The sequence below is a fragment of the Topomyia yanbarensis genome, chromosome 3 (genome assembly GCF_030247195.1).
Source record: "Topomyia yanbarensis strain Yona2022 chromosome 3, ASM3024719v1, whole genome shotgun sequence".
NCBI lineage: Eukaryota > Metazoa > Arthropoda > Insecta > Diptera > Culicidae > Topomyia > Topomyia yanbarensis.
The window spans coordinates 115201132-115225814 of record NC_080672.1 but is presented as its reverse complement, the minus strand read 5'-3'; the positions used below and the strand labels follow the sequence as shown (position 1 = coordinate 115225814).

The 24683-nt window shown below is 40.6% G+C and overlaps 1 protein-coding gene and 1 non-coding gene across 2 annotated transcripts in view; one reads left to right on the top strand and one right to left on the bottom strand.

Annotated features, from left to right (window-relative positions):
• LOC131692484 (uncharacterized) overlaps positions 1-24683 on the top strand; it is a 273903-nt gene that overhangs the window by 168620 nt on the left and 80600 nt on the right. The window lies entirely within an intron of this gene.
• Trnas-aga (transfer RNA serine (anticodon AGA)) lies at positions 16110-16182 on the bottom strand. The gene has a single exon. It is a non-coding gene; the product is annotated as a tRNA-Ser (tRNA).

The window sequence follows — 24683 nt, the reverse complement described above, 5'->3', positions numbered from 1 at the left end:
AACAGTTTTGCTCTGCCACGCGTACTGCACTTTCAAGCCTTATCCTTATGCTCCCTTGTCATAGCACCGGCAGCAAATTGATAAATCACTTCGCCTAGCCAAAGCAATCTCTACTCTTAATACCCCTTAGGACACAATTAGTCTGTCAAGGTGTGTAATTTCGCTCCATTAATCGAATCGTTTGGTCGTTCAAGAGTGCAGCGATACACCTAACAGCTTATGAAAATTATGTACCAATGCACTACTGCTGGTTTCTTATTTCAGTATCTTGAGCATAGCGCTTGATAAAAACGTTCACCACCGGGTACAAGTGTTCCAAGATAGGTCTAATTGATGTCAATTAGTAAATACTAAATCGCTTAACCGAACTAACGGCGTGTAACTCCATGGAGAACACGAGTCACTGACTACAATCGTACAATATCAATCAGTCGAGTAGCAAAATCAGCTTCAATGTTATGTGTTAGTATCTCGCCATCCTGAGGGCGACATCAGTACATCAAGCTACTCATGCACTTATGGCTGTACATATATTAAGCCAACTTATGACGGATTGTTCAACTCATATCAGCAGATTGCTTTTGCGTTTCTCTCATAGCAGCCGGAGACCGGAAGTCTAGTGTACTAATGACCACATAACATCGGTCGTGTGTAACACTGTTATATGTGGTATTGTGAATATTGCTAAACTTGTTTTAGGGAGTATGTATCAAATGTTGAAAGGATGTGGTTCCTTATAGACAAATGCAATATTTAGCATAACAACATTTTAAAGTTTCTCAAAATTATCGGAATACAACTTGATCAACGTTGCACTTGCACGACGATCAGCTTTATATGGAATGCATCCATTAGTCACAACTGCCTGGGATCGCGGTACGACTGCGAACTAATGTTCTATGACAAGGCGCGGGCTTGCACTTGTATAACGGCGACAATATCCTTCGTGAGCCACTCCAGCTCACGACTCATAAGTCTTATGGGAACTTTGCGCATTCAATGGTATGCCCTACAGCCGCGCTCAAAAAAATATTCGAGTTACAGTCTGTAATATTTCCCCACTTCTCACTGTGTACCTGTTATTATTTATACCTGGCTGGTATAACTTTTAAGTTTAATTAAAACAAAACACCAGCATGTCGTCGTTGGCTGCTTCACATGCAAACGACACCCGCTGGCGAAGATACACACACCCGGCCTGGCGACCTGTTCTCCTCTATGAGCCACCCTAGAGTACAATCACTCTTCGGGAGCTGTCTGTCCTACATTGAACACTAATACCGAGCCATGGTCTCTAATGAGAAAATACACCCAAAGCGATATTTATTCAAATTGAAAAAGATTAGAAATGCACGAAGGTAATCAATTTGCCTTCCTTCAGTGCACCCGCCGTTTATAGGTGCACTTACCTATCATTGGCTGAGACAAGCGATTGGGTTGGATTCAATAGGGCTCGCGCTTGGCCGTGCTGTGCGCATACTGCATCGAGTCAGTTTATTAGTTTGCAGTAATTATAATAAGCCATGTTTAGATTGAAGTATTCACTCCAGCTGGGAATTGTGGGTTAGTCGGTTGATGATTCCTCGTTACAAGGTTACGGCTAATGAGCGTATTACAATATTTAGCAGTGTGCATTGCACGGAACAAGAAAATTACAGCTATTAAACAAGAAGCTATCATCGTTGGCGATAATCAGATCACTTACATATCGGATACACAGAAACCGTAGCATATTTTTTCAAAGGATCTGCATAATTTGGCTCAAATGGCAAGTTCCCATGAGTAGAATTTGTGCCTTGCAGGTACTTTAAGCTCACGAGTAGTATGCGAATCTGGGGGTAGGCGTAGAGTAGTTGGTAAATCGATTGCGTTGTACGCAGCGCACCTGGGTTCGAGTCCCGACCCCGCACTTAGGGTTAGAAATTTTTCATAAGAGATTTTTTTAACCCGAAGAGGCGAATGACCTTAAGGTTAAAATATCTATAATCGAAACAAAAAAAAAGTATGCGAATCGCGTGCGGGAGAGCCTCTACATCACTCTGGAATAAAAATTTTAGTACTCATAAGTACCTCTACAATGCAATTGAGGCACTTTTCAGTAGTTGCATATCAGATGCTATGAGGTTCCGTAGAATGATTCACAAAGATCACATTGAAATGAGTGCACTGAATAGTAACCATGTGATAATTGAGTTTGCTGTTGCCGGTCTTTCACATATAGATAGGTTATGCCATCACTCTAAAAATCGACAACCTGATCGCGGTCTGGAGAGCCGAGTATCATATCATCCGACTCAGTTCGTCAAGATCGGAAAATGATTTTTTTCTAAGCCGATTTGCATTTCCGGAGTTACGGGTTGAAGAGTGCGGCAACACAGCACATATGGACATATAAACTGGTACCACCGTCATATCAAAAAGATGCAAAACTTCTTCAAATGGGAACAAAAATATTGGATTTTCTAATCACTAAACCTGTAAGTAGGGGTTTCCCCGCTACTTGGTCTCTGATATAAATTTGCCCGGCAGACCCTGTCTAAAGCAGGGCGGCCAAGATATCTCTACCGGTAAGACTGGATTTTCGTAACCACAACAAACAAAACAAGAAACAGGAAAACGAACTAACTTTACTAACTTGTTCCAATCCTGCGCTAATCTGCTGCTACTGACGGATACGAGTGGCGGGTTCGCCAACACTTGGCCCCCCGGCACTTCCGTAAGAATGAAATAAACGCTTATCGTGAAGAGGGCGATAGTATTTTTTTTCGCGGTTGAGATTTTCACACGCGGGTATCTTTCGCACAACGGTTTGCGATCTTCTCCCTATTTTTTCTCGTTTTCACACCGTCGCCACCAAAATAAACCTTGCATTTCACCACCGCCACCGCCATCCCTTGCAGAATCGCGAATTCAGCACTCCTTTTTCACAGCAAGCAGAGAATTAGAACCTAGCTAAACCCTAACATTTATATACAAATATATCATCAAATTTACTACACCTATCCAGCCCTACCGAAACGTTCAAACGAGCAAAAACCAACAGCATTTACAGAGAAATGTGAACGATCATGTGGGACAGTTTTGAGCATAAAAAACAAATACATTCTACGTAAAGAGTAACCAAAAACAGGTATATTTCCACCCAGTGCCAAATTGCTACCCTGACGGGTTGCAAACCAAAGTCAATTTGACCACATTGGCCATCTACGACGGAGTAAAGGAAAATTTAAATTTCTGAACCGTCGAAATTTGATTTGATCTCAAAACAATTTTTCGCGAAAATTTACTTGGTTGAACTTGAGTTGATTCTGCTCACTTTTGCCTTTCTCATATAGGAAGGTTAAGCCATCATACTGAAAATCGTCAAGCTAATCCCGGAGTGAGCGGCGAGGGGTTAGCTCTTTCCACATACCACACAACCCATTGTTTTGAACAAGAATTATAAGCAGTACTTTTCGCGACAATTAGGAGCTACAGTGACAAGTCACTGAATTACTAAAGAAGTCCGCCCTTTTGTAACATTTTTAGCGAAAAAAAAATTGTGAAGAGTGTCCCACATAGAATCGCATCACGGAAAAATTGCCTAGTGGACCGATCCTTTTCAAATTTTCGGACAATAAAATATTATTATTCATGAATTCAACTAATAATGTTATTGTGTTTTGGACTGAGTTCCAATCGCCAAATAATATTTTTAGTAGTATCCAATGGGTTAAACAGATTCGAAATATTGAGATAAACGGATGCAATTATGTTAAAAACACCCCTAGAGGCAGCATTCGAACCTACAACCTTTGGGTATCCAACCCAATGCACTAACCCTTACCATTTCCCATTGGACTTCGAATATTACCATTCGAAGTAATTAGAGTAGAAATTAAAATTGATCAAATCGGCGCTGTTGGGCTATCTTATGACAAGCGCGATTTAGCACATTTCGAGAAAAAACCATTTTAAAAGTTTTAGATTGAATATCTTGGAAAGTATAAATGGTAGAAACAATTCAGAGAAGACAATTGGTGCTTCTATATATTCTGTATTAGTCTCTCAAATATTATGAAGATCGATTGACTACATTGCGAGTTTTTAGTAAAAATGTAAACAAAAGTCGCACTCACACTTGTCATAGGTGTGTATTGATGACAAAATTTGTATGGCGTGTTATAACCGTGCATAAAATTTTTTGCATGCAAATAAAGCATCAGTTATTAACTTTTATTCAAATTATTGGCTTAATTTGGTCTATAAACAATCGGTGAGATGCATTTTGAAGGAAATGAGTTAGGGAATCTAGAAAACAGTTATTTTTGGTTACAGTGTTGCCAAATACGCTATATTTGCAGTTTAAAACTCAAACTACATTTTTCTCACAATTCGTGTATTTTTATTTTGAAAATGATTATGCCATTGCATTTTTCAGACAGTTCTACACAGAAAAATATCGTAAACATCAAGATAACTGGAGCCAATCCCTATACACAGCCATTTGAAGCAAAAACCACACAATTTCTCAATGCATTTCTCGCTATATCGCAGTAACCAAACAAACTGTCGAAATTCTAAAAACGCCACTTTGTAGAGATTTTTTTGACAAGTTATGTGGCATATTTAACTCAGTTTATCCCAAAATGGCGTTTGTCATAAGATGGCACAACAGCTACAAAAGGTTTTAGGTCATGGGGAAAGCGGTTTTGTGCGATCTCGTTTCAGAGGAAGTGGCACTGTCGCCACTCGCCAATGCGATAATCATGTGTTCTTCCTGCTACGCCATCATACCCCGGGAATAGCATAATGCATTGGTCGGATACCCAAAGATTTCAGGTACGAATGTTGCCTCAGGGGTGATTTTTTACATAATTGCTTCTGTTTAACTCAATATTTCAAATTACGAATGGATTCAATTTTGTTCCGTGAACTGTTTCATGAAGTATAACATGGTTTTTGATAAGGTTCAGTGGGATGTCCCGAAGGAACACATAAACTGCGCAGCGCAATAATTATGCATTACAGAGTCACAAGTCGAAATAGTTCCCAAAATCATAAGATACCACCGATTGGATACACTTTTATGATCCAGTTCATTTTGACCCGTTTTAGCGCGTGAAAAATCCGATTGGTAACTTATGATGATATCATGATAATGTACATAGAAATTGCGATAGTAAAAAGCTCCTAACATCATGAACTGTTAAAGCACTCAAAATCGTATTTATTTTTGAAAATGGAAACAATTTGGTAAAAGCAGAATGTAGCTGAAGAAATTCTTTATCCAGTGCAATCATTATCTCATTTTTGAAGATGTTACAACTTTGTCCAGTCTGACTTAACCCTGACCATTTCATGAAAATAATTTTCATTTGATAAAAAATGATTGAAGAATAATAGAGATACATATATGTATGAGAAAGTGATTAAGTTTGCTATAGATGACAAACGGCCCTTGAACGGGTTCGCGACAATAGGCATAAATACGTTAGGCGTAAGTACGTCAGGCATAATGTATGTTTAAACAGTTTTGATTCAAGCTCGTTTCAAGCCAATTTGATGTATTATCAATACAATATTCAATATTCAAATATTGAAAAATAAAGCAAAATTATGAATAAAAATTCAGTTTTGGAACCTATGGGAACTTGCAGTGTTATTGGCAGAATCAGCATTAGGGTACGGATGTTACGTTTGTTACGATACCTTTTTTATTTCGGTTACTCGTTACAGTATACGAAAAATATCTCACTCGTATCAGACTGATCCCGTAATTCTATCTCCGTTGGCCTCAAAAATATAATCATTGAACTGAATAACATGAGAGATAATCAATATAAAGCCGCCAATGCATAATTGTTTCCAGCATGAGCAGTTCTTCAAGGCATATATTTTCTTCTTGGATAACTGCAACTGTATGTACGAACTAATCTAAATTAGTGCGCATTATTCATACATTAATACAAATGAAATGGATTTTAAACAAGAATGTTTAGCCTCTTTTAGTAATGTGCAATGTATCGGTTGTACTTCAAGATATTAATGCAAGCTGAGTTTTCGCATGCCAAGCATTCGGTCTGCTTCTTTTATTTGTTGTTCGAGTTTGACCAGCTTCCAGAGTAAATCTACAACTTTTAAAAAAGTTCGAACATTCACGCTCTTTCCACCCGAGGTCATCACCGCCTAAGTTTCGTTAAGTGATAATTCAATGACATAATTTATGCCTAACGTCCATTATGCCAACCGTCTATTATGCCTAACGTATGTTATGCCTAACGTCCATTATACCTAACTTCAATTAATGTGGTACACCTCCTAGAACCTCAAAGGCGCAAATCTCCGATCAACATGGGGAACGTGCCATTTGAGCCAGACGCTACTGAAGGTTGCAAATATTCCGAAAAACTACCAAAAATCTATGAGTTCAGACGTAGAGCAGAAATATTTCTAGAAACAGAGGATCTTGTGCACACCAAAAAAATCTGAATTTTATCGTTGACGTAATTGAAAACATGACACAATTTAACAAACCGTAATTTACGAAATTACGGAACATTACCGTGTTCCATTCAATTTTACATGAAACATATACTTTACATGCGCAATGACGTAAAATTACACTTCCTACCATTCAGAACAAACGCTATATGTGGAGTAAAATTACATGATTTACGAAATTAAACGTCATGTAAAATTAAAATCAAACGTAAAACTAAGTCATTTTTGATGCTCGTATATGTCAGGGTCAGGAGACGTAAATTTACACTATTTTTTCTAGGTGTGTGGGCAACATATCCCAAAACCCCAACTTCTCGCCTTTTTCCAAGAAACGATCATATTTATAATCTAATACTAAGGTCGTTTCTTTTACAAAATATAGGGTGATGTATCTATTATGGCAGTAGAACCTATTGTGACCCTATTTCGTACCTCTTGGTTTCAAACCAAGCATACGAGACAATGACACTATCGATAAGGCTAAAACAGGTGTGCAAAAATAAGCTCAAGTATTATTCTTTATTAGTTATGCACATATTTATTTAATACTGTCCTCTAAATCCAACTTTTAATTAAAATAAAATCACCTTATTGAAATATCTGCTAATTCACCTCACTCACGTAGTGAACCGAAACAGGACGCAACGACGCTTAGCCAGCATTTACCGCCCCATATCTTGTTGTTCCGGAACAAATATATTAAACATTGCACTGATTTTAGCTGGAGAACTTTTTTACGATTATTTCACTTCAAAAGCGCTCGTCAAACACTAGGATAGGCCTAGTGTTATAAAAGGATAATATGAAATACGGGGGTTCACATTATCGCCATGTTTTGTCCGATAAAACAAACTTTTTGCATCCATCTTACAAAAATGAATCGCCAGGGCGGCCAAACTAGAACATGAACTTGCAAATATATTGTAATGCAGTTTCAGGTATGAGTAATCAATTATTCAACTAATTGTTGATTACAGAGATTTTATTTTCATCTGCACTTACAATTCGGATCGGGAAAAAGCAATGTGTGATATGAAACTTGTCATGCTAGTTGTTAACCTTCGCATGGTTATTTCCTGCGAGCGTAATTCTGTGCGCTCTTCTACTAACAGCTGATGAGGTTCTTTCATGTTTACGTTTGTTTTGACTGATTGGCGTCCATGATCTGGATACCTAGTTAGAATCGACGCAACTAGAATATAAGGCATTGCGTTTCAACTAGATTGTTTCTCAATGAGGTGGAAATTGTCACGCACAGGAGGAGATAATTGGATCGCTGATGTGAAAATAGAAGCACATAATAGAACATTTGTTTTCATTTATGCTGAAAATTGAGTCAATTCTGCTAAATAGGCGTTACATAGATGTTTAAGAAACAGTACACTGAAACTTTATTCTGTGAAAGGTTATAGGTAATTTAGCCTCTTTTAAAGTTGTTCTGTTCAAAAATAGTGCGACCCTATAAACTATATTTTTTCTCGGGCTACTAAGTTATAGCATTTAATGTATTTTTCCTGATGAATTTCCCACAGTGCCAATGACAATAACTTCAATCGACATGGGTTGTCCTAATGATGTGAAATTTGGCATATGAGCTTACTTTGATATTTGTAACAAAATAAAGAATGGCGGAGGGGGGGGGGGAGGGCTTGACAATTAAAAAGAATTGCTTGCCCAATTATAGTACAAAAGTAGAGAAGCATAAAACCTCCTCAAAATCAATAAAGTCCAGAATTTACTGACGAAATCATAGTTTCGGATATTTTAACGCGTATTAACTAGTGGTGACAATCATGACGCACAGGCATGCGGCTTGTAGAGCTTATTACCACTGCAATGAGCGGTGTTACGAACAAATTGTTGTAATATTTTTATCCGATTTTCTGTGTTCTTTTAACACAAATTATTTATCGATAGGTTAAATTTTACCATCATTTCGATCAATTTATGATTTTTTGACCATCGGCAAATTCAATAGCGATTATTCGACAACTTTCATTATACATAATATATAAGTCAAGTACTACTCGTAATTTACAATATGTTCTCGTTAAATTGTGTAATGAGTTTACCCGTCGTTTCTTGTCTAGAAATCTACTGCTTTCTGCAGTGATCCGTCCTTATCTTTCCCATACATTTTTAATTCGTAGCTTTTAGTATCTCGAGACATGATAACTTAATTATTGCCGTAAAAATGAAATGACAAGCTTCCCACCCGGTATTCGAAGCTATGAGAACCTCACCGAATTGAACATTTCGTTCGATTCATTCGATGACTTCACCTTTTGGCAGCGACAATAAATCACGCACTAAATCGCCTTCAATGAACCTCCCCGCCATCCATGAGAAACCGGTATCACCAACAACCTGTCCTTATTGCTACTAGGCTAAAAAGTGGCAGCTTTCGACGGCAGCGGTCATCCCCGATCGTGGTTGCTGGCAATACCAAGACCAACAGCCAATACCGACGCTAACATGTTGCTAAGGCGGGACACGATGTCTGTCCCCAACTTTTCTCAACAGCATCCGCGGTTATCCAAATCGCCTCCGGATGGGAGGGAGCCAGTCGGAGTGCAGTATGTCATTTGCATAAACAGAAAACACGATTGCACTTCCAGTTCATGGTTGCATGTACTCCACCCGAGAGATTGAAAACAAATAAACAATCCATTGCCGAAAGGTAAAGAAAAAACAAGAGCAATGTATCAATTTTCGAAAATAAATCAATTATGTACCATACTCTCTACTGCTGTTGTTGGTTGTAGCGGTAGCCCGAGAGTACTCTTGAACCTTATGCCCTCGCGCGTGACGTGGTGTCCATGTACCAATCATCAGATATTGTAGTCGTCGAGTGGCTAGTTGCCTACAATCACGATTCAGAGCTGGGAAATAAAAAGTGAAACACATTCACCACGAGAGACCCAACGGCTAGACGGAATGTACATGCAACCAAGAATTAATTGAATAATTGTATATTAATTCGGTACGATTCGATATAAACTGCTGGTAGAGACAATTGGTTCAGTCGAAGGTAGAGTGTACCGTTACTGGAGAACACCCAAGCGCACCTGTGGCGGTATGCCTGTAGGGTCTTACGGAATCAATGGCGATGGCGTATTGCATACCACGAGATTAGCTCTTTAATGAATATTACTTGCTATCATCCATGCTCAAATGAACCAGACACAAACGAGTATTACAATATAGTAGTAGGGGAATTATGGTTAAAACCGACACCTTAAGCTTAACACTTTTTCTAAGCTGCCACAAAACCAATAAAATTATAATTTTTATGCAGAATTCTTCTTCAGAAAATTCTTAACAAGACTTAATTTTTTCAGCGCTTCAAAAAATTAATTTCATTAAAAAATATTGGTTGTAAAACTTGGAAAACAAAGTGACTTTTTGTAAGCACTGCGGGTAAAACCGACACTCCATAGGGGTAAGATCGACACCCCCTTTAAGTTATTTTCTCTCCACTTTATTAAAATCTTTATCTTTATTAAAAATGAGATATATGCGTGATTAATAAAGTGTGAGTATGTATGATGCAAATATGTGCTTTTTATTGCTTCATCATGTAGTGAGGGGAAGAAAGTTCGAAAGCGTAGTACTATAAATAAGAGTATTTTATGCTATAGGATTATTTATTGATATGAGTATTTCCAAATAATCCTTGCGCACATCATTGGAACCTCCAGTGTCATTTTATTTCATAAGAGAAGATTTTCAAGCGCTCTACGTTCTGCTAATTGGATTCATTCACTTATAAGTGACACACACACTTCTTAGTAAAACTATCTTTTTCAGATTTGATTTTTCGGACTCTGATCATCAACGATCTATTGGGGTATACATAATATCATTGTCTCATTGTGATAAAATTCGTCTACGACAAACCAAGAGAACACTAGAAATTCGGTTTGATGACCTTTTTGCAGAAATAGCAAAAGCTTCGTTAGAATCAGATAAGCAAAAATTCCAATCTTTGATTTTTAAAGAGACTTACAAGAACTAAACACAATAAAAGTATTTCTGTGTATTTCTGCTAATACTATAGTGTTCTAATAGGCTAATTGAAGTGTCACAAAGATCCCCAGTATTTTGAAATGAATCGCAACTATACACAACCATCTTAACAGGGTGTCGGTTTTACCCTAACCATAGGGTGTCGGTTTTACCCCAACAGCGCACATTTTTTTATAAAAGCAAATAAAAATATTGAATTTTTCAAACTCGTCTTCAATGCACCTAGTTGATCATAGGACAGGCTTATAATAATAGGTACTGAAAAATGGGGTGATTTGAAAAGCTTTCGTTCGATTAAAACCTTAAAATCTACCAACGAAATTTTACATCCAGACGAGTATGAACGCTGCTGTCGAATGTTTTGTTAATTTTTATGACATTCGGCGCACTAACGTAAATCCAATTTTTCTTCAAATGCTCTAAATAAACGTACTTATAATATTGTATCATTATGAAACGAATAAAAATTTGATTTCTAGGAAAAGTTGAGGGGTGTCGGTTTTACCCACAGTGTCGGTTTTTCCCACAATTCCCCTAATATTTTAATGATGATATGTAATTTTCACCACTAAAGGCTTCATTAGAACATTAAATTGGATTTAAATTTGCATAAACTTAACATTTTTGTCTCGTTTGTTCATACATACTGAGCACGGTTAATCTGTTTTGTTCTGCTACGATGGGCTTAATTCAATGCGTAACTTCACTCGAAAGGGTTCGACCGTGCAGTAAGCAATTGTAAGTAATTGTTTCAGTTAGGCAGTTAACCGCAAGAAAAAGGAAGCCAACTAGGGTGGATAAGTTTGTGCTAGCCGATAAATTTATTTTTGTTTCTAACACTGACGTTTAGCCTTTCTCATATAGAAAGGCTATGAAATTGCTCCAAAAATTGGCTGTCTAACTGAGGTCCTGAGCGTCGAGTCTCATATACCATACGATTCAGTTCGTCGTCGATATCGGAAAATGCCTGTGTGTATGTATGTATATTGTTTTACAGTAAGCTTTAAAAAGCTTCAAAAGCCTGGAATGTAGTGTATTGGCACTGCGTGGGACTCGCAACTCACGTTCATACCTAACCACTAAAACACTCCTTACTCTTTTTTTCGCCCTGCTTTCCCAAGAAACTACAACAAGGTATTACTTCGCAGAGGAGGGGCTCGTTGTACTTTTATCGCACCTCTTTCTTCTTCTCTATCCCGGAGCCTCACTTGGTTCATGAAATAGCTCGACCGTTGAGATTAGATTTAATTATATAGATATTCTTTCACTATTTTAGCCGTGAGCCGTTCCGATGCTGACTCCATGAACCATTCAGCTCCTGTTTCCGTGAATCACTCCCGGCCTTATAACGATTTACTCGGATAGTCCTCTAGGTGGACTCACCCTACTCCAACCGATAGTTCCCCGACGAAGGAACTGCCAGCAATACCCGCCTCCTTAAGCCATTTAGCTCCCAGCTTTATCGAGATCTACTTCAATATTATCCGGCGGTGACTCACACTGAGCGTTTCCCGGCAACGAAATTTCTCTCGGTACCGGTGTTTGTTTTGTGAGCCAACTAGCTTCCATTTCGTAACGATTCTGTCGGGTAGTCCAAGGCGGCGAATCTACCTTACCGTGAGTTCTACGGCGGTAGATAGCTATCGATACGTTTTTGTGAGCCATTTAGCTCCCCGCTTCGTCCCGATATACTCGATTTAGTCCACGGCGTTGAACCTAGCCTATACAACGGGCCAGTCAGTAGGTGCTGAAGGCCATCCAGCGATTCCGGGTGGAGCGTAGCTCCTGGTTCACTGGCGCCCCAACGCCCCCCGGCTAACTGTTCGACGCGGTATACTCGGTCTAATCCCCGGCGGTGGATCTAGCCCACACATGAGCTTCCCGGTAGGGTGTCGAGGTCAGTCCGGCGATTCCGGTGAAGCCAGGTGTCCGGTTCGCTGGCGCCCCGGCGACCCGAACCCGGTGCTATGTCGCGTACTACTCAACTACTTCTCGGCGGTGGACCTAGTCTACACCGACGAAGAGTTCCCCAGCGACACAATTTCTCCCGGAATCCGATTTGTGGTTTCACGGTGGCTTTTCAGCTGATGGAGCTACTTTGTTGATCCCTTCGCCACTTCCTCTGCAGCTCGGAGAGTATTCTCGTAACTACTCTGTTGACAGCATCCCAGATATGCTCGTCGTGGCACATCTCTTCGACAATACGACAATATTGTCAACTGTCACCCCTACGAACCTCTTCGAATCTAGGGAATTTGAAGACCACGTGTTCCGGTGTCTCATGCACGTTCTCAAACAAAGGGGTGACGAAGCATGTCCAAACCGATACAGGTACTTCCGGAAGCATCAGTGCCCGGACAAAACTGCGTCAAATGGACACATTTGGGAAGAGTTGGTGAGTCCATCTTCCTTTCTCCGCGTTGTCTCACTCTTGCTACCACTTAGCCAATGAGTCCGCTCGGACCAGTCACCTTGCATTACGTGAATTTCTCCGCTGGTAGCATTCCACGTCCTCACCTAGAGTAATGCAGATTGGGATCGTCCCGACAATTACGCATACCTAATCCGACGATATCGTCCTGTACGCCCTCGCGACACGGAAAGCCATTAAGCGAAACGTGCTTGTCAACTTCGTCCGGTTCTGCTTTGAGTTCAGCGCAGCAGTCCAGGCCGGTACGCCATACGTGAGCATTGAGGGGTGTCTCGTGCTGCATCTTGCTCTTTCGTGATTCGGCGTGATCCTTGCCAATACGTTAGTTGTCCTTGCAGCCTTCTCGCATACATAGTCGACATAGCTGTTGTACTTTAACCGATCATCGACTATCCTACCCAGGTGCCTCAGTGCACGCATCGATGGAATTGATGAGCGCTGATCACGATCACGACACGCTGGATTTCTTCGGTTACTGACCAGCACTGGTGAGCCAACTACAACTTGACATCGGCCATCCAGGTTTCCACGATGCCTATTGTCTCTGCATTCAACATCTCTACTTCCTTGAGCGTCTCGCCGGTTATTGTCAAGACAACGTCTTCTGCAAAGCCGACGATCTCGACTGGGCAGTTGCAGTGTTAACATCCGTTGTACATTATATTCCAGAGCGTTGGGCCAAGTATGGAGCTCTGAGGTACTCCCGCCGTGACCCTAATCGACCTTTTCCCTATGTTCGTTTCGTAGAGCAGTACTCGGTTCTCGAAGTAATTTTTCAGAACCTTGCACAGATAGTTCGGATACGCATTCTGTGCGGCGCTACGGCGATCGCCCCCAGTTGGCACTGTTAAACGCGTTCTTCACGTCTATCTCTTTCGCTTCAATGCTTTCTCAGCGCTCGCGATGACTGTACGGATGGCGTCCATCGTCGAGATCCCTTTCCGGAATTCGAACTGGCTCTACGATACTCTGTTCTTACTTTGAGTGTAGTTCGTCAGCCTATTAAGGACGAAGTTTACCAAAAGTATTCAGCAGGCGTATACGGCCGATACGATGCTTGATCTCCTGGTGGCTTCCATGGGTATGACAGCAACTGAATCCACCTGTCCGGGAAGTAGCCTTCGTCCATCAGCCGGAAATGTCATCTTCGTTTTCAGCCCTCTTGCCACTATAAGGAGCTCGTCAGTGGAGACTCGACGTTAGCGTCACAGCTCCTTGTAGCAGGTGGACTTATTAAGCACTATCTAGGGTTTAAAAGTGGCCTTAGCCGCCCGGAATGTCTCTTTACACTCTCCTCTGACTGCCTCATCTTTCTCTCTGAAATCTCCTCCTTCAACAATCGGAGTACGTCCGATTAACGAATCGATTAATGCGTCCAGAATCCGATTGTACTGCTCTAGTGCCTTCGTGTGTGTTATCCACCACTTCTTGGACAGGGCCATCACTTGGATTGCCACCATCCCTGCACTATCCACCGCCCAGTTACCGTTATCGGGAGGAACACGATACGGCTCTGCAATGATTGCAACGTCACACTTCGTTTCTGTTGTTGACTGCCACAAAAGTTACTGTGCAATATCGCAATGATTGAGATTAAGCTGGGTTATCTTCATCATCACTGGCTTGCCTCCGATTTTTTGTACTCTGGGCATAAGAAGTCTTCCATCATGTGGTCCTTTGTACCTTCATTTGTACAGAACAAGCACTTTATGCAGTCTCTAGCAATGTGCCCCATCTTCCCACATTTTCTTGCCTGAAGGCCGAAACCCAGGCACCTGAAACACCTCTCCGTTTGTTTAGTTGCTCTAGGGATTAATCGTAACGAGCACACCGACCATCCGACTTTGATCTTACCGGTCAGCGATTAGCGCTGTCTGTGTGCCACTGTACGCCTTCCTCAACCTGATTGACATCTGGTCTTTCTCCAGGTTACATTACTCTATTAGCGCACTACTCACATAATCTTCCGTTGTGATCTTGTCCAGAATCATGCACTCGACCACTGCTTTCTGGACTAAAGCTCTCACGTTCGCTTGTCATCCCACCGCTTCCGCTTACTTACCTTACCGTTCAGACTAGAGCCTTGTTGTCTCTTGCTGTATGCAGAAGCCGTCTCCACTCCACTCGGTCCATTACTGCTTGTCGCCAGCCTCGCAGTCTTCGAAGGGTCCGCAGGTCGTCCTCTATCTGGTCGATTTACCGTGCTCGCTGAGCGCCCTCAAGAACCATCTTCACCGGGTCGTCGTCCGACATTCTTACGACGTGTCCAGCCCACCGCAAACGCCCTATTTTTGCAGTATGCGCGATGGATGGTTCTTCCAGCAGCTGATGCAACTCATGGTTCATTCGCCTGCGCCACGTTCCGTTTTCCATCTGTCTTCCATGGTACGCAACACCTTTCGTTCGAAAACTCCAAGGGCGCGTTGGTTCTCCACGAGAATAGTCCAGTTCTCGTGGCCGTAGAGGACCACCGGTCTCATCAGCGTCTTGTAGATAATCAACTTCGTGCGGCGACGAATGTTGTTCGACCGGAGCGTCCTCCGGAGTCCAAAGTTGGTACGATTTCCCGCCAAGATCCGTCTCTGAATTTCTCTGCTGGTGTCATTGTCGGAGGTTATCAGTGAGCCCAAATACACGAATTCGTCGACCATTTCGATTTCGTCACCTCTTCCTCTCATGTATTTTGTCTTCAAAACGTTGATGGCAAGTCCAATCCTGCTGGCTTCAGCCTTTAGTCTGATGTACGTTTCCGACATCGCCTCAAAGTTCCGTGTCATTATGTCAATGTCGAAGCCAAGAAGCTGGACGGACTTCCTGAAGATCGTGCCACTCTAACGCAACGTTGAACAGCAGGCACGATAAACCATCACCTTGCCGTAACCTTCTTCTGGATTCAAAGGGACTCGAGAGTGTCCCTGATACTCGAACAACGCACATCACCCGATCCACCGTCGCTTTGACTAATCGTGTTAGCTTATCCGGAAAACAGTACTCGTGCATTATCCGCCATAGCTGATCTCGATCGATTGTGTCATATGCCGATTTGAAATCGATGAACAAATGAACGTGTCCACTGGAAAACAGACAGAGAAAGAATGACCGGAACAGTGAGAATGAAGAAACGGTGAAAATTCACCTTTTTGTTGGAACCACCGAGAAAAGATATGTCCTCAAGCAGGAATCGAACCTGCGATCTCCCAGTCTCTAGCTGGGTGCGTTAACCACTCCGCCATCGAGGAACTGTGATGATGTCATCACAAATTCCCAATAGTATCGTGATTTTATTCGCGGCACTGCTGCAGAACCTGCCGAATCGCGAATATTTGGTCCGTGGTGGCGCGGGAACCCATGAATCCCGCTTGATAGTGCCCCACGACTTCCCTTGCAAATGGTGACTATTGACGGCAAAGAATTTGAGAGAGGACCTAGTAGGCGGCGCTAAGTAGTGAGATCGCGCGGTAGTTGCAGCAATCCAACTTGTCACCCTTTTTGTAGATTGGGCAAACGACACCCTCCATCCACACCTCCGGAAGAGTCCTCCGCTTCCGCTACGAGTTCCCGATAAGTCGAGCTCTTGATCAATGGATCTTTATTCAGCTCGAATAGCATCTCGCCAGTGCGCCTGGTTCTTACTACATTCTCGCCAAGCCTCTCGCACTGTTGAGGATCGCAGCGTACGTCAGGCCGTCGTTTGCTTTGAGGACTAGGACATTTCCCCTATACCTCTCCTGGCGCGGCCGAAGATCTACTTTTTTATTTTCCTTCTTTTCTGCGGCTCACCAATCGCTCTCCATGTTTCGGTTGTTTCGCTGTTTTCCCACGATCTTCTTGGGCTTCTTCGGTTCCTCCGCCTTTCTGTTTTCACAGAACGTGAATACCGGTCACCTTTCGGCGTCTCATAGAATTCTGTTTTTGATAGTTCTATGGTCAGTTTATCACGTGGTGAAGTTGTGTGTAGGTCATATTCTCGTGATTTAGCTCTATTTAGCTTCCATTTTTACAAGCTGTTCCACATAGCGAATTGTAGCTTGTCACATTCATAAGGCTCAATGTAAAAGTAAACCTTGAACAGCGTTTTTCTCTGTTTGCTATTTTACGTATTAAATAGGACTTATTTGCACATATTAAGTCTCCAAAACAAATTCCTTGACGGGTATTGCGCTGTTTTCGAACATTTTCTTTTATTTTTACTAGCACAACATTCATTCACATTCACACCGTGAATATTGAGCTTAAGGTTCAAGTTACCTTTTTTGAGCATGTGTTAGTTTTGAACGCTGGGTAGTATGGGTAGGAAAAATTGTGTTCAGCGTTGCCACCGGATTATACATTTAAACCTTTTCAAAACTCTAAAAGAAGAATATCAGCCGATTTATCAGATCACAACGATTCAAATCATACAAAATAGCTGCTGGAAAAACTATCGGTTTCGCTAAATGGTGCTTTTGAAAAAGTGGCTGTGATTTTTTGTCACACTACCACACCGTGCTGGGGTACGCAACACAACAGCGCAATGAAAAAACCACAGCCACATTTTCAAAAGCACCATTCAGCTAAGCCGATGGCTTTTCCGACAGGTATTTTGCATGAATTGAATCGTGATGATTTAATAAATCGACTGATATTCTTCTTTTAAAGTTTTGAAAAGGTTTAAATGGATAATCTGGTGGCAAAGCTGAGCACAATTTTTCTTACGCACACTACCAAGCCTTGAGGTAACTTGAGCCTTAATCGCTAATGATAAATCAAGCAGTGTCCAGCTGTCTTCACTCCTAACGCCAATATTAGTTCTTTACACTTTTCAAGCTAAATCCAATAAGGCGAAGGTACTTTTTTCGATGTTTTTAAAATCTGGGGGTACGATAGGTCATCCAGATTTTAAAAACATGAACATTCAAGGTTCAATAAAACAATGTACACGCCCAGAAAATCACCGGTTCAACTTTCATTTGAGGAGTATTAATACTGCAGATAATTTAAAAATTAAATTGACGTCATTCAGGTAAGAAAATAAGAAGTGGCAAGTGATGTGAAAAATCGTGAAACCGCGAAAAGAAATGTTGAAAAAACATGTTGTTTCGGCAGCTGCGTCTGGCTTTGTACTTGCGAATGAATTTTTCGGTGTTCTCGTCGTCGCCAGAGTGTGGAATTGAAGTTGTTCATTTCGGCTCACGTGGTTGCTTGGCTGTGAGACGATCAGTAGTGACCTATAGTGCCCCCACACAGCTGACCTATCGTGACCCCAAGCGTATGTTTCATGTTGATACTCGATTTTTTTAAACAAACAATATCGAAAAATAGCGCATTACTCGTGTTTAGCATTAATTTTTGCGTTAGAAAAAACTCACTTGACATTTTTTTACATTCAATAAATGGACTGTACTGAGAATGAAAGACAATGCGTTTTCGCAGAACAACGCACGAAAACATGAATGACGCCGTAACTAATACAGCTAATTCACGGTAACAGCCGAAATGACAGTCGTCAATGATGCTCTCTACCGTGTATCCAATTCACACAAGATGAGCTACCTCTGCAATAACATAGCAAAGATAATCCCTTTGCCTATTGTACCCCCATACATATTTGACCCCATTCTACTTTAATGTAAAAAGAGTCCTATTTTTGGCATAAAGTAACCCTCAATGACGGTAATAAAAATTTTAGCGTTGAACACAAAGCACTGCTATTATACATTCCAAGATCGATAACCAATCACCTACACCTAACAGCAATTTTTGTTTGTTCAGAAATCATGAGCTCAAAAAATTAATCACCCTAGTCTCCGTGCACTCCGACAACAATGTCGGTGTCGATTTAAACATGACCGTGGAATTTGAATAATGTGATTACAGTTGACTTTTTCTCGCGACAAACACTCTCACTTCGACCGATGTAGTTAAGCCTGCGTGGTTATAGACCGCAGATGTATTAAGTGTTGTTCTTTATGATTGTATGCGGAGAGCAACGAAGACAACAACCACAACAACAACAATAAAAGCAGCAAAAGAAGAGCGCGGGAACATTTTACGCGACTTCACAAGGATAGCTAAAAGTGAATGTGCGCTTTGTGTCTTGTTGATAGCTGCAACATGATACCTGCGGATCGCGAACATACCTCTCGACATAAAGCCGTCCTTTGATATGACCGGTCGGACACTATTTCATTCGCTTGATCAACCAGAGACGCCCTAAATCGTACCTGACACGGGAATGATTTGTCATGAGAAATTTTCTGTGCTGCGCGGTTCACATTTTTGGTGACGTTTAGGAACAAAGAGAAAAACGCAGCACTGTATCAATCGTGACATCATATCTGCCGGCCGCCGACGTGTGATGGTAATAAGGCGAGTATGGAACAAGCGCTGAAAACGGTGTGGAACTTCATACACCAAGCTGAATGATAGTCATCAATACCCACCGGTTCTCAAATAGTAATTAAATGGATGGTATTTATGAAATCCTTGAACTTGTTGTACGCTTTCAACCGTAAACTAGGACTTTAGTTTCCAGAATTATTTACGTCGCCTGTAGGGAGCTTAGCAGCAACAAGTCAAACCGGTTCATTAGACCGCTAATACCATCACGTAAATTTGATTTATTGCTTTATTTAGCTGCTTTAACCTTTAAGGTCATTCGCCGCAACGCAAATTTATGTGATGCTTACTATCAATGTCCAAGCTGTATATCGCTGCGGAATGTTTACCATTTTTGCAGTTTATTTGCAAGCCAGCAGCGATTTCACATACATACTTCTAATGGAAGGTATTTAAGCTGACGAAAGCTTCAGTGTGTAATTTAATATTGTTTAATTGCGAATGCAACAATATTAATGACTCCAGTTGATTAAGCGGCATTTAAATGCACTCGTCCAACCAGTCTGCCACAATAATTCGTTGCGCGAATCTTAGCTACGCTCAAAGCTAGCGTCAATGAAATGATTACATTACGATCCTGATTCTTGACCAAAGCCTCGCGCAGTTTTCCTCTTTTTTCATTCTCACCACAGTATCTCATTGTGAATGCATTGCCAGCGAAGGGAAAAACTTCGAACTGGGCAGTCGATCACATCTTAATAACAGTAATTTATAATTACCGCTTCACAACCGAGGAGGCGTCACAAAACTATGCTGCTGCCAGATCGGCTCAACTCCAATAGCCGTAGAATTTCAATCTTGGCGATATACAGATAGCTAAATCTTTCCGCGATACCGGGGTTGAGCTTTACGGTGCAATCGAGTTATAAACTGGGACTGGGAAATGGCAGTAGCACAGTTTAAAGAATAGGGCGTGAAAGGAGTGAAATGTATTTTTATGCGTGGGGCGTTTCGTAGCTGTGATCAGATGCAATGATTGTCAGCTGTGCTGAAAATGGAATTGATGGAGAAAAATACTGAATGAACTGCCCTGTTTGGTGCATATCTGTTACAGATATCTGCAGTAGATATATGTGTGGATTATGTAACGACCACGCGAGTTTTCAAATTTTGTTATATTCACGTGGAGCTAAGAAACAAAGTAAGCTGTCGAACACGAAACCAATATCTGATATTAGGTTATAACATATATAACATATATAATATATATAACAGTAGAGCCTATTCTCAACATATAAACGGGTCTGGCGTCCAAAAGGGGATACCCAAATTTTCCCGTTTTCGCATTTTTTGAACAGTTCTAAGTAGTTAAGATGTACTGTCTGAGAAATTTGAAAATTATTTCTAGTTTTCTGCTATTAGCAATCGAAGATGACAATGGAGGTAAATCTAGTACCAGCTGGCGTCAAAAAGAGGTTTTGTTTTAAGGAATCCCCAGGTTTCTCGTTCGTTTTCCGAGGTTTTAAGTAAAAGTAGTCTAGATCGTGAAGAACAAATTACAATTAGAAAAGATTAGATATAAAATCGTAAAGGAAAAAACATTTTTTTCTAAATCATAAAATGATAAACAAACTCAATTATTTTTTCTCAGCCTTCCAGATTTCTTCTAGATAAACATTTTTAGGTTACTTAACAACTATTTAATGCATATTTGATTATACAATCTTGCCACAATTGAAGCACCTCGACATGATACTTTACCTTGACGTGATCAGGGGATAGTATTACAGTGATTATATCACATACAAACTTTGGCTACGACAGTTTTCTCTTTAGTTAAGTTACATTGTGATAAAATTTAGTATGTACTTAACCTGGCGACCTTTATTACCCACGTAGGCCATAGTCGATATAATATACAAAGTGGGCTTAGGGCCATTTCTCGCTGGAAGTGCCAGGACTCCCGAAGATGACAATATACCAAACGATTTTTGGCAGCCCTTCGCGAACATTCACGCATACCTACGCTCACCATCTCCCAAACATGATAACACCCCGATGATAAAACAAACCGTCTGGTACCTATAAATTTACAAACGCAATCTCAAAAGTGAACCCACAAACGCCCGTGTTCGCGTGATTATGAATCGGTCACATTCGGAAATCTCTAAGCTCGAGCCTAGCAGCATAAGTCCATGCATTCAGTTGGACCACTAAAAACATAACGCTCATATTCACAACACGTTCCATAGCTAGTGATATGGGGAAATTCACTCTCTTATATACTCTTAGAAAAAATGGAAATTACGTCTGACGTAAACAACGTACCGACGTATTTTTTCTGTCTGATAATAGAATTTTACATGTTATGATATGTAAAACTCAGACTGAATAGCCCAGGAAAAGCCGAACACCTCACATTTTTATAAGTCATTAAATGTGAATTTATGTGCATTGGGATGCTCCTTTTATGTGCATCTGGTAAGACGTAAAGTTACAAGATTTTTTTTTGCTGTGTCGTATCGAACTGCACACTGAAAATTAAGTATCCTATTTACGATCCACGCGATCATTCAAGAACACACGCGAAATTGCAAATAGCCACAAGATTACACAATCGAATCAATACACGCAAAGCCATATACGCACTTACACACGCGACATACAGAAACCCACGCGATCGAACACGTTAACATACAAACACTCGAGCCACACGTCATGATACACAAACATGTAATCGGTATAATGCACGCACGACTACACCCAAGATTTCGAAAACATTACATTGCCTCGATGATTTAGTGAACGCCACTGCACTTACAATCTGATTAACGTGGTCTCAAGCGCGAACAGATATACGCTCATTTACACGCGATTGTAAAATCTCTACGCCCGCACATCTGATCCGTACGCTCTATATCACAATCAGAATCGTGGCAATTGGCCTTAAGCAATGTTATAGTGGGTGACATTTCCCGTCCCGTCTGCAATTATAGAGAGTGATTCTGACAGGGAGCCCTTGCGAGAGTCCAGTCCTACAGGTTCAGTAGGAAAACTCAAAAAAGAATCTTACCGCAATTCATTAATCATACTCAAATGGAAACCTGTATTATTTGTTATTTGTCAAAAATACTTTTCTGAGGGACACCCTAATCTCCAGATACCATCCAATAAAGCGCTAGATGCTATGCAATAACTTTGCCAAAGACAAAGCAATTATCCACACATACTTACGCCCGCGATTTCGCCTACATAAAAAAACCCCGGTAGTTAAGTAAACGTAGCATCTTTAAACTTCCAAACGCGGTCTCAAACATTAACCCACCACTCGCGCGATCATGAAACGGTCACGTCCGGAAGTCTTACCTCGGTCCTAGCAGTCTGGACTAATGTCTTCAGTTGAACCAATCAAAAAAGTGACACTATTATTCACTAAACAACACGTTCCATGGTGACATGACCTGGAACTCTAGTGATATGGGGCAACGGACTCTCTTCTACCATCTGAACCAAACACTAAAAATTAAGCATTAGACTCACGGTTCGCGCGCGATCAAGCAAGAATACAGACTACATCATTATAAAATCGAAATTATACACGCGAAGTCACATACACGTGACAAACACGTTAATATACAAATGCTTGAGCCGCGACCATCCACGGCACCTACACCCGCGATCTCGTAAACATGATAACATCCCGGTGATAAAGTGAATGTCTCAGACTTCCTGTCAGAATATGAATTGTACACCGAAAACTATCAGAATGAAGGTCCGCGTGACCATCCAAGAACACACGTGACATACAAACGCACACGCGATCAACACGTTATCGTACAAATGGTCGAGCTCTTCGCGATGATACACGCGATCGCTGGTCCCTGCGCCCGCACATACCTGAACCGTATAATGAATATCACATTCAGAATCACGGCCAGCTATAATTGGCCTAGAGCAGTGTTTTAGTGGGTGACATTGCCTGTCTCGTCTACAAATTGTAGTATGTGATTCTGACGGGGAGCCCTTCCGAGAACCTAGCTCTACAGCTCCAGTAGGACAACTCTCAAAAAAAGAACGAAAATTATTATAAAATACACCGTTTTCCGAAACGAAGCATTTTCGTGCTTTGTAATAGTTGGTTTCATTCAATTGACAAACTAAAAACATACACACCTAGAAAAAATAGTGTAAATTTACGTTTCCTGACCCTGACATATACGAGCATCAAAAATGACTTAGTTTTACGTTTGATTTTAATTTTACATTACGTTTAATTTCGTAAACCTTGTAATTTTACTCCACATACAGCGTTTGTTCTGAATGGTAGGAAGTGTAATTTTATGTCATCGCGCATGTAAAGTATATGTTTCATGTAAAATTAAATGGAACACGGTAATGTTCCGTCATTTCGTAAATTACGGTTTGTTGAATTGTGTCATGTTTGCAATTACGTCAACGATAAAATTCAGATTTTTTTGGTGTTAAAAAATTACGAAAATTTTATTTTATAAACGAAAATGAAATCGTGCTGCTAACGAAATATATGTGTTTAATACAAAAATTTTTGTACAATAACGAAACATTGCGTTTCAATCTCGAAAAATAGTTTCGTCTTCGACGATAAATTTCATGCGACTAAATATGTAAAATTACGAATATTTTCGTTCTTCAAGTCGTCACGTTTTTAGTTCCTGAAATTAACGGAATCAACTATTCTCAATGCACAAAAATGCCTGGATCCATGGAAGTTATTCGTAGCAGATTTACGAATAAATTCATTCAGCGATAAGATTTTTTCATGCCTAATTATTTCAGGAATTTTTTGCAAAAATCGCTCATATAACGAAAGATGCTTGTAAATATTTAAAATACTTTCGTCTAATGAAACCGATTCTTAATAAGCATGCGAAAGTTGTTTCGTGGTTTTTACGAAAAGCTCGTAATAAAAAGAACAACGAATGATTCATCATACGTAAAAAATCGTATATTTTTCGAAGGTTTACTGTACGAAACCCTCTCGTAGCAGATTTACGAATTTATTAATAATTAATATATTATTAATATAGGTCCGAATTACCCTTACATTGTAACAGGATGAAAAAACGTACAGGTTTGCAAATCGTCGCTAGCGCTGCCATTGAGGGGTGCAAATGAACCTTTTATGGCACCAAAATGTAGCTGAGGTTTCAAACTAACAATTAGGACTTTTGACCGGTAACTTTTTTCACATCTATCCACCTAAAAGGGCGATTTGCTTAAGTAGGTCCGAATAACCCCGGGTTCCCCTATAAATTGCATGAAAAAGCTAACGATATGTGTATTCATATTCCATCAAACATCAAACTTACAAATGATCGCAATACATAATGCAAGAGTCAAACACCCTTTCCATATTAAATTTTGAGAAATAGTTAATTCATTG